Source organism: Panthera pardus, unplaced genomic scaffold (assembly GCF_024362965.1).
Source record: "Panthera pardus isolate Hobbes unplaced genomic scaffold, ASM2436296v1 HiC_scaffold_1, whole genome shotgun sequence".
NCBI classification, from domain to species: domain Eukaryota; kingdom Metazoa; phylum Chordata; class Mammalia; order Carnivora; family Felidae; genus Panthera; species Panthera pardus.
In genome coordinates, this window is record NW_026526654.1 from 51,332,815 (window position 1) to 51,343,769 (window position 10,955).

General features: G+C 35.7%; 1 pseudogene; it reads left to right on the plus strand.

Moving 5' to 3' along the window:
- The first annotated feature begins 844 nt into the window (after positions 1-844).
- On the plus strand, positions 845-1,695 carry LOC109247165 (CBY1-interacting BAR domain-containing protein 1-like; annotated as a pseudogene).
- The last annotated feature ends 9,260 nt before the right edge of the window (positions 1,696-10,955 follow it).

A 10,955-nucleotide genomic window follows, 5' to 3' on the forward strand; every position in this document is an offset into this window, starting at 1 on the left:
TCAAAAATAAATAAACGTTAAAAAATAAATAAATAAATAAATAAATAAATAAAATAAAATAAATAGTCAAATTCTTAGAAACAGAGGGGTGCCTGGGTGGCTCAGTCAGTTGAATGTCTGACTTGGGCTCCAGACATGATCTTGCTGTTTGTGAGTTGGAGCCTCGTGTCATCGGGCTCTGTGCTGACAGCTCAGAGCCTGGAGCGCTTCACATTATGTTTCCCTCGCCCTCTGCCCCTCCCCCACTCATGCTCTGTCTCTGTGTGTCTCTCTCTCTCAAAAATAAATAAACATCAAAAAAATTTTTTGGAAACAGAAAGTAAAATGGTGGTTTCCAGAGGTGAGGGAGAGGGAGAAAGAGTTGTTCAGTGGTTTTAGAGCTTGTTTTGCAAGATGAAAGTGTTTTAGAGATCACTTGCACTCTACACTTAAAAGTGGTTAGGATGATAAATTTTATATGTTGTATTTTTTACTACAACAAAATAAGAAGCAGTTAGAAAATAAAACATAGGGGCGCCTGGGTGGCGCAGTCGGTTAAGCGTCCGACTTCAGCCAGGTCACGATCTCGCGGTCCGTGAGTTCGAGCCCCGCGTCAGGCTCTGGGCTGATGGCTCGGAGCCTGGAGCCTGTTTCCGATTCTGTGTCTCCCTCTCTCTCTGCCCCTCCCCCGTTCATGCTCTGTCTCTCTCTGTCCCAAAAATAAATAAAAAATGTTGAAAAAAAAAAAAAAAGAAAATAAAACATAAAAGAAAAGGGCTCCAGGAAGGGCGACTCACCCCTCAGCGCACACCCAGGTCAAAGGCCCCCAGCCCAGGGTTCCAGTGGAGCACAAGGCAAGGTGTGAAGGCAGGGCTTGGAAAACCAGGCCACTCCAACCAGACAACTGTAAGATATTCTCACAAATGTGGAGAAACATTTCGGAGAGCAGTGCCAAATCTTTGCTGCTTATGTGAGGAAAACTTCCAGACTGTGAGGCAAAGCAGACCTACTGGAGAATGAAATCAATTGTATGCCTCTGCAGAGACCCCACATTTAAAGCGGGACCTGAAAAACTTCGCTGAGGAGTTTGCCAAACTTTAGCATTATCTACAAGCAGAGGTTGAAAGATTTGAAGCTGAAGTGGTTGAAGCTTTGAAAGCTTACGGACCAATTTTGAGAATGAAAGGCAATGACTTCAAAGCAACATTAACAGCAAGGAATTGAGAAGCTAAACAATTAACTCAGAAAGAACATGTCAGCGAAACCCATCTGGTCCGCATGTTACTTCACAGACAGAAACCGAATTGCAGAGAGAGCTGCAATGGATGCTACCCAAACAGCTCATCATCTGGATGAAACTATTGACAATTTCAAAAAGCAGTAAGTAAGGATCTAAAGACTGTATTTTCAGATTTGATCACTATTGAAATGTGATTTATTGGCAAAGCATTCAAGGTCTACACTGCTGCTTACCAAAACATACAAAAGATTATTGAGGAAGATTTAGAGCTTTTCCAAAATTGTCCGTACCACCAGATTGTTCCTCAGGTTTAAATCTGGTCAGAGCAAATTCAAAGTGGCCTCTTGAAAGATTACTGTCAGCTAAGTCTGTATCTTGAACAGGACATGTAGCCACCTGTCTACTCAGAAAAGGATCAACAAACAAAAGATGATGAAAAGGACAAAGAGTTAGACATTACAGAAGAAGAAAATTAATTTTCTCTGTAAACTTTGCATTTCAATTTTCATCTTAATCCAGACTTGATCCAGAATTACCAAATTGTAAAACTTTATACTGGCTTCATACATGTTAAACCCCAAAATGAAATCCTACTGGAAACCCCAAAATTAAAATCCTTTAACAAATTAAAGGAAATTTATGCTGACCATAAATGAAGATTTTAAAAAATATAACACACCAGTCATTTCAACACCCAATCTAACAGTATGTGATTTTTGCATAAATTCCACTTTTTAAAAAGATTATGTACTTCAGAAGTATTTCATATCAACATACTATACCTAGTTGAGATTACAATATAAACAAATGACAAAAACCAAGAGATCTAACAATTACACTTGCTTCTTTTGAGCTCATTGCCAAAAAAGGGTCTTTAGTCATTCTAATTAAATACAAATTCTATTCCATAAAGCATTAATCAAAGAAGCAAGGTGATTTTGCCCTTTACTTTTTTTTCACTTTTACTACAACTTGGAGTTTCATTATTTGATACATAACTTACTTTTCAGTAAGACTGTAATTACTTTTGATTAAAGGTAATGAGACACTAGGATATCAGTGTCATAAAACTATACATAAAGCATAAATTTTAGCTTCAGAAAGAAAGCCACATTAAGTCCAATTCTTGTTTTAAAATGAAAATGCTGTTGGGGAGCCTGGGTCGCTCAGCCAATTAAATGTCTGACTCCTGATCTCAGCTGAGGTCATGATCTCATTCATGGTCGTGAGATCGAGCCCTGCATCTGGCTCTGTGCTGGACGTGGAGCCTGATTAGGATTCTCTATCTCCCTTTCTCTCTGCCCCTCCCTGCTCATGTGTACTCTCTCTCTCTCTCTCAAAAAAGGGAAAAAATTAAAAAAGGAAAAAAAACACAAATTCTGTCATACCAAAACATACACAGTACTACAACTTTTGGAAAGCTGTAGTTTGGTGGGATGTTGCATAAGAAAACATGGAAAACCATAAATCATTAAAAGTCTATAAAATTTTTACCAAACCACTATCTAATTAATGAAAGAGTATTTTGTCATTATATTCCAGAAAATAATCAGTTTGATCAGAGCCTTTCAATGCATCCAAAGCTTTTGTTTCTTTGATTGGGGATCGTACTCTTGTTATTTCACACTAGTCAGGCATATAAAATTATGATATTTACAATATCACTTGGGAAGACCACAAAAAGAAATAATTTGTACCAGAAAATTAAAGACTTTTTAGGAAAAAAGTGATAAAAATGGCTTTTGAAGAAGTTTTTACACACCATGTATGTGCTTCTTAACGTTAGTGAAGATAAATAACAAGGTGAGAAAACATATGTTTACAGATTGATTTAAATGTGTCCTAATCTTCCAAAAAGTACAGAAAAATATCTGTGCCATAGTAAGATGTGAGATGGTTTAGAATTCATACTTATTAGTTCTTATTCATTTTTAAAATGAGCAAGCTAATGCCAGAATAATGGGCTCTTTCAGTCTGTGGAAAAACCACTTAGTTGCTCTGAAATTATATGTTTAATATAAAGTTACGTTGGATACCAATATTGATTTGAAAATATTAGCTTGATTTATAGTTTCAAATAGTATTACGTGGTTTTTGTTCTTTGGCCATTATGTCACCGAGTTAGAAATTTATATGAGAAGATAGCCTAATTGTGGCTCCTCAAGTCTGAAAACCCTTTTATAAAAGATTACCATCTGCATATTATTGAATAAAATATGTATGAGTCCAGAGACAATATCGCTCATAATGCAATTTTTCCTAAAATTACGTTTTCAGAAATATGTATTAAATTTCTTAATGTTTCTGCATTCTCAACATGATTTTTCTGTTGATTCAAATCAGTCTCAAATGACACAGATGCTGGATCAAAATCCACTTCGTTGCTATCACAATGCCCAAGTTCAAAGATTTCCTCTGCCCATTGATATCCCCCTCACTAGATGTTGAAATTCAAAGATTCACTGGATGTACCAACTCTTTTAGCAGGGAAGGGGAAATATAAAATAAAAAAAAACTAGTGGTCCATAACATCACCCACATTTTTGAAAAAGAATAAGGAGTTTCCTAGTTTTACTAAAACTAAGTGAATATTATGTAATGTGAAGGAGTGACAAATTTATTTCAACAGCACATACACAACAGTATCTAACTCAGATGAGAAGAAATGAGAGGGAAAAAGAGGGAAGAGCAATCCAGAATTATTTTGACAAATAGCTGAATAAAGAATGAATATTTTTGAAGCTGAAGATTCCTGAAAGTACAATAGCTTTCAGTCCAGTGAGTTTATAAATGTATTACCTTATCTAAACATCTCTGAACCAGACTGCTGTGGACTCAGTCAGACTAATTCAACTCTCTGACAATCAATAATGATTTTGAAGCTCAGGACTATGGCTTGCTCATTATCAACTGAAACCAGACAGTCCCTGAAAATTAAATTCAATGGGATTTGATCAGATTTATGAAAAGCAAAAGGTTATGATTACCCATTTTCTTGTGCTTTAACTCAGCAGCTATATCTGATGATTTGCATAATGCTTGAATCTCTGTTTTGATACTTACTTTTTCTTTATTTTCATTTTGTGTCAAATTTGAGGGAAATGGTGTGCGGTGAGAAAAAATTATATGAAATTCAAAGCTCTAAATGATATTTGACGTTCCTTCCTTATAAACTCAATGAAACTAACTTACATGGCTGTATCAAAATAATAGCAGGTGTTTCTTTGTATAACAATTTGTATTTGAAATGTAAATTTTATGTTCTTTTGAAAATGGTTATTTTTTGACCAGTGTTGATTTGGACTACTTAGAATACTACTGGAAGAAAATAAGTATATACAGGTTGACTAAGTTGCAATAAGCAGAAGCCTGACATCTTTCCAGAGACACTTGAAAGAGGCAAGCAAAAAGGAATAGGAGGAAATTTGGCAAGGCTAAACATTATTTCTTTTACATTAAGGAGAAAACCGATAACAATGTTTCAGAAAGAAAAAATATTGAGAATTTCATTTTCATTGTATAATATATGTTCTTGTGAAAGAATCACAATGACACCATTAACTTTAATCATTTACAAATATACAGTGAGACCATTTCTCCTAACCTCTGCAAATATATACTATAAAGAGTTAAATTGTGTTTTTAAAGCAATATCCAAGTCAAATGTTTAGTTTTTATATTGTAGGACTTTGGAACACTTGTTGGGCCTATTATTTGATTATTCAAGATAGAATGATAGGACAAAAGTAAGATTTGTGAATTGTAGTTAATGAAATTAATGCACAGTGTGACAAATTGTGGCCTATTTTCAAAACTTCATTGAAAATATCGTTTCCTCTTCACTTCTCCCTCCACAAGGCATCCCTAACTTCTTTATAAAAAATTCAAATGTTTATTCATTTTTGAGAGACAGACAGAGACAGAGTGCGAATGGGGAGGGGCAGGGAGAGAGGGAGACACAGAATCTGAAGCAGGCTCCAGGCTCCGAGCTGTCAGCACAGGGCAGGACGCGGGGCTCCTGAGCCAAGGTTGGACGCTTCACTGACTGAGCCACCCAGGTGCCCCAGCCATCCCTAACTTCTAAGTAGGGTCTCTTCATGTTTTGGAGGGATGGAGAGAGATGGATTTATCTTATGAGCTGTGGCAAAGGCAGGCCCAGTTTGGTCATAAAATTAGGAATTTATGATATGCTTTATCTTGTTCTTTTCTCCACCTAGTATAAAACTACATACTACCCTTAATAACTGTTTTCCATTGCAAATGATAAGTATTGTATTTTGGGGATAATGCAAAGAATTCAGAACTCTAATGGTTTAATGAAATGAATATTGAGTCATGAAACACAAAGAAATAGTAAAGGAAATAATCTGAGATCTTTGAATAAAACATGGAGTCAAGTCACAACGTATGGAATGAGATTTCTAACAGAAGTTAGAAAGGAAAATATTGGAATAAACAGAATCAATCAACAGTAATTGCTTAATAACCAAATGTGTTAGCAGCAGGATGCAAGCAGGGAGTGGAGAAAAGAAACAAACTTAAAACTTTCCAGACACAGACCAAAGAGTAGCTAGCTCAAAATTGTCGGATGTCTACGAGGGAAATAGTTGGGACCAAAATAGAAGTGGAATATATGGAAAGATTCCAGAAAGGAAATGGTCTAGAGGGAAGTTTCTCTGACTTCATGATATAGACAAGCTGCCCAAGAAAAAATTGTTGAACTGACTGTGCATATCAGTCACTTTCCTGCTGGTTTCCTGAGATCTCTTCCATAGACATAAAATGTATCTTATAAAACAGCTGAAATGTCATGCCGAGTGTGAGATGCTTTGGATGCGTTACTTCACAGGATAATCAATAAGCAGAGGTTGCTGTCTAAAGACCTCTTTAATCTTTGCAGTGGTATCTGTAGAAGTGACCAATGCAAATTATCTAAAAGAGTAGTTAAAGGGTGTTGATAGCATTTTAGCAAGGAAAGGTATAAAAGCTTAAGAGCATGGCAAAACCAGAGAGAAACAATTAACATACTTGTATGCTATTCTGCGATTCCCTGTAATCCGTCAACTCTATATGCTTTATGTGGTGGTGGTGGTGGTGGTGGTGGTGGTGGTGGTGTGTGTGTGGTGTTGTGAGGGCAAATATAAATTAAAAAATAAGAGACTTAATTTTCCCTGTTGAGAATAAGGAAAGAAATTCTCCTACCTCTCTTTCTTAGAACATTTACATTAGAAATATATTAATTGTTCTGTCTCTGCCTCTTTGAAGTACATATAAATCTTTTTAAGAGCTAAATAAGCCTCTTGCCAGCTTTACAACCAAGGGATATCTTTCTCAAGGACCTTTGAAATGCAATCATCACGGAAGACAGCACTCCTAACCTCCCATATTCTGTGGGAGGGTAGGAATCTAACTTTGGTGGGGCCTTGCTGCAATTTGCAAAAATACCTACTGCCATAAAGATATGAGGAAATTATTTTTCCTTGGATAAAGCCAATTAGCTAACACAGTCACCTCAATGACAAGGTGAATCTAGGATGAACTATGGGTGACAAGTGGTGCTGCCCCGTTATTGTTTATCTTGAGAGTGTGTATGTAAATGTTTGACTATTGTCTTTGCCTCTTAGTGCATTGTCTATGATGTGTGTCACTTTCTGGTTAAATTCTTATCCAATAATGCAACTGTTTTCTTTCTCTTCTGCCTTTGTGGAGAGGCTTTATGGCTTGGCAGGATATTTTGTTTTAAATTATATTTTTCCAACAGTGTGTGTATGAGATTTTGGTTGTGTGGTTTTTTTTTTAATTTTTATCAAAAAAATATTTTTGGTCTCCTCAAGCACTTTTTACTTCCTTCAGTTATTCCAAAGAGTCACTTTTCTGGTCATGATTTCATCAGAGCATGACTTCAGGCAGTTACTTGCTGTTTCCCTATCTGCAAACAATGTTGACTTAGAAGAAGAGTCTCTATAACAAAGGATGCATAAGCAAGGGAAGATAAATCTTTTCTTCTGTCTATTTTAAAAAATAAATCATATTCCGTATCCTTAACTTTTCATTCCCCTTCCAAGATAATGAAGGGACCAGGGTTTGACTCAAATCAAAATGGAGACACCAAAATCATAAGAGTAGAAAAAGAACTAAATTTTAATGATAAAGTGTGTTTAGACTTAAGCTACTTTGAGGTATAAAAAAAGTAAAATTTTTCTTATAAGTGGCAGCCTGAAAATGTTATGTAGTAATGGTTTATGGTGTCAATCTACCTGGAAATGTAGAGTTGGGTGGATAGCTTGAGATGTACTAGTAAAACAAGCACATTCTATTTTAGCTTCTGTGCATATAATCAAGGGGAAATGCTAAGAAGATAAACATAAAGGAGCTAAAGCAATTTATACCTCCAAAGCCACGCTGTGGCTGGCTTTATATGCAATATGGGAATAATCTGGAAAGACTGTTTTTTAAATATTTACACCTTGACATAGAAGTAGAGTCGGGGAGAGTTCTATTCTCCTCAGATTCAGAGGAAGGGGCAGGAGAAACTTGATAAACCTTTTTAATGCCATAAGTTAACACAATTCAGCACAATCTATCATCTTTCAAATGCTGAAAATATGCCACATGTAAAGACTGAATATTCAGGAAACAATAGCTGTTACTAAGGAGAGCATAATAGATTCCACTGGTATGGTGCGAAGAAGAAAAAGTGGTGAAGGATAAACATGATTGTCAAAATGAAAGTGTAACTAAAAATGTGGTATGGAATCAGGAATATTGCAACTGTAAATTAATCAATACTAAATGGGATGTTTGCCTAGAAAAAAAAGTATATATGTATATATGTGTGTGTGTGTGTGTGTGTGTGTGTGTGTGTGTGTGTCTTCTCTGCTGGCCGTTGTACACCATTGTGCATGGCTTGACTGAGTTTAGAGTCTAGCGGAGTAAGAAAGATAGTTACAGTGACCTAATATTTTAAAAGACTGAAGTTATAACAAATGCTTCATAATGATGTTTTCAGAAAATATTAAACATTAAAATATAAACTATTTGAAAATACATATTATTTTATAATGTAAGAAATTTTGAGTACAAACTGTTCCTGATTAAGAGGGTTTGGCTTTCTTTTTTTTTTTAATTTTACAATGGTGCAAAATTGATATGCCTTTAATATAAATTCTACCTCAAATATTGAATTTGATCGCCAGGGCTAGAGAGAAGATAGGTGGCACCATACCCTATGATGCTGGACGGCCGCAGCAAACCTCAGCTTCCAGTCAGCCCTATGATCACCAAGGTAAACAACGAAGACACAACCATTCTGTTTTTCACTTTCAGTACAGCATTCAATAAAATTACATGAGATATTCAACGCTTTATTATAACATAGTGTTTGTGTTAGATGATTTTGTCTAACAGTAGGCTATGCAAGTGTTCTGATCGTGTTTCAAGTAGAGAGGCTAAGCTGTGATGATAGGTAGGTTAGGTGTATTAAGTGTATTTTCTACTTATGATATTTTCAGTTTATGATGAGTTTATTGGGGGTGTAACCTCATCTTCAGCTGAGGCAGATCTATAAGTTAAAAACATATCTCAGCATTGATTTATTTCGGATATTTATTTCCTTTTGTTTTCTGGAATAGGGTATATTTCATTTTAATATGAGATCAATTTGTATATTTTGCCCTGTTGAAATCTACCCATGCTCAATTTAAAAAATCTTAGGAATCAGATAAATATGTAGGAAAACAAAACTAATCATCATCCTACAGTCTTCAATAATGTCTCTTAAGGTTTTTACATACATCCTTTTGTTATTTTTCAGTATTATACAAATCCTTAAAACATCAATTGTGTTGAACTGTTTTCCTTCACCAATATTTTGGGAATCAGCAAACACTCTCCTTTAATGACTCAAATGTCTGAATAAAGTTCACTCATATAAACATTCTCTTCATTTTCATTAATTATTGACCAGTTTATGTGTAGATAGGTAGGTAGGTAGGTAGGTAGGTAGGTAGATGCATGGATACATAGATATATATATATATAGATACAGTGTTTGTGTCTTATAAGATAAAGATGAACATAACCCCTCAACCATTGCTTGACTTTCCTAGTGTCTAGGAATAGTGCTTTCGAGGGAGAAAGAGCCATTAAGGACAATGTGATCCTACTTGGCAGACTGTGAAAGGCTGAGAATATGACCATGGCTGATAAGGATCACACCACGCATGGCTGAGCATAGAAGAGAGAGAATGAATGAAGGGACCACAAGAAACCAAAGGGCTATGACTATGACGGAGTACCACAGTCATGTTGGGGTTTAAGGTAAGAAAATCTTGAGAGATTTGGGCTGTTTGGGAATAGTAAAGGAAATTGTAAGTTTTTAAATAATGTGTTGCTACGTTTCTAATGTGACACAGTTGAAAGACTAGAGAGTTGGAACTGAGCATCATGGCTTTGTTATTAGAACTGTGTATGTACATCCTTGTGCAGATATTTATATAGACATTTCTTGTGTTTTTAAGAAAACTTCCTAAACATGGATTTTTTAGACAAAAGATATAAAGTTAATGTTAAATGACACTTCGAGTGAAAATAATAGCATATTTAGGAAAAAACAGTGAATTCATAGGTTACTAAGATAGTTAAACGGTTGTTTATTTCACCATTGTGATTGGCTATTTCCAGATATGATTATTAGAAAAAGAAAAAGGATGATCAAAGTAATGAAATATCTGCCTTTTGATAGATTCAGCTCAGATGAAAAAGTCACTTACCTAATGAATTGTTTTGTTGATTTTCCTCATCAACATGAAGTTCCTATCCACTAAGATTCTTCTGCAAAAGCATCAAAGACATCAAAGGAAATGAGGAGTAGCAGTTGCTGAGTGAATCACAATAATCAAGTCACAAAGAATGGGAAGAGAATTTTTTTTTTATTTGAATATAGATTATACCAAATGATCCTGTTTCTAGAACCAAGAGCAAATTATTTAGCTGAAGAAAAAGAACCCACCATCTCTCTAGACAATTTCAGAATGGTCAATACTGAGAATTTATTTGAGTCTTTGGAAATACAAAAGCCTTACACTCATGCCTCAATTGGGACAACTTTGAAGGGTGAGCTCGGCTCCCAGAGGAAGGACTGAGGCCTCCATTACAACCTCCATTGGACTGGGTGTGTCCAGTCCAATCATACCTTCCAATGATGGTGTTTTGTAGTCCCTAGTTATTCAATTCAATGCTAATTTAGATGTTGCTGCAAGAGTATTTTTTAAAGATTGGGTTAAAGTCCATAATCAATAGAATATTAGTAAGGGGAAACCTTCCATAATCTGGTTGCGCCTGATTCAATTAGCTAAAAAGTGTTCACAACAAGTGAGGCTCACTGGACAACAGCTTCAGCCTATATTGAGAGGTCCAGCCTACCCTTCCTGATGGCCTGCTCTATGGATTTTGAATTTGACTAGTCAGCCAGCTCCCACAATTGCTTAAGCTGATTTTTTGCCTATTAGTCTCCTAACATATACCTCCTACTTGGTCTGTTTTGCTGGTTAAACCTGGATGGATACACTCCCTAACTTCTTTTCAAGCCTATCTCTCTGGAGCAATTTTTATACACCATTTGCACACAACTCCAGGGATCACAGTCTGAGACATCAGGCTTTAATCCTTGACTTTTTTTCAATAAATCTGCCCAATTCAATGACTTTTTGCTTGAACCAGCAAGTTCAATCAATGA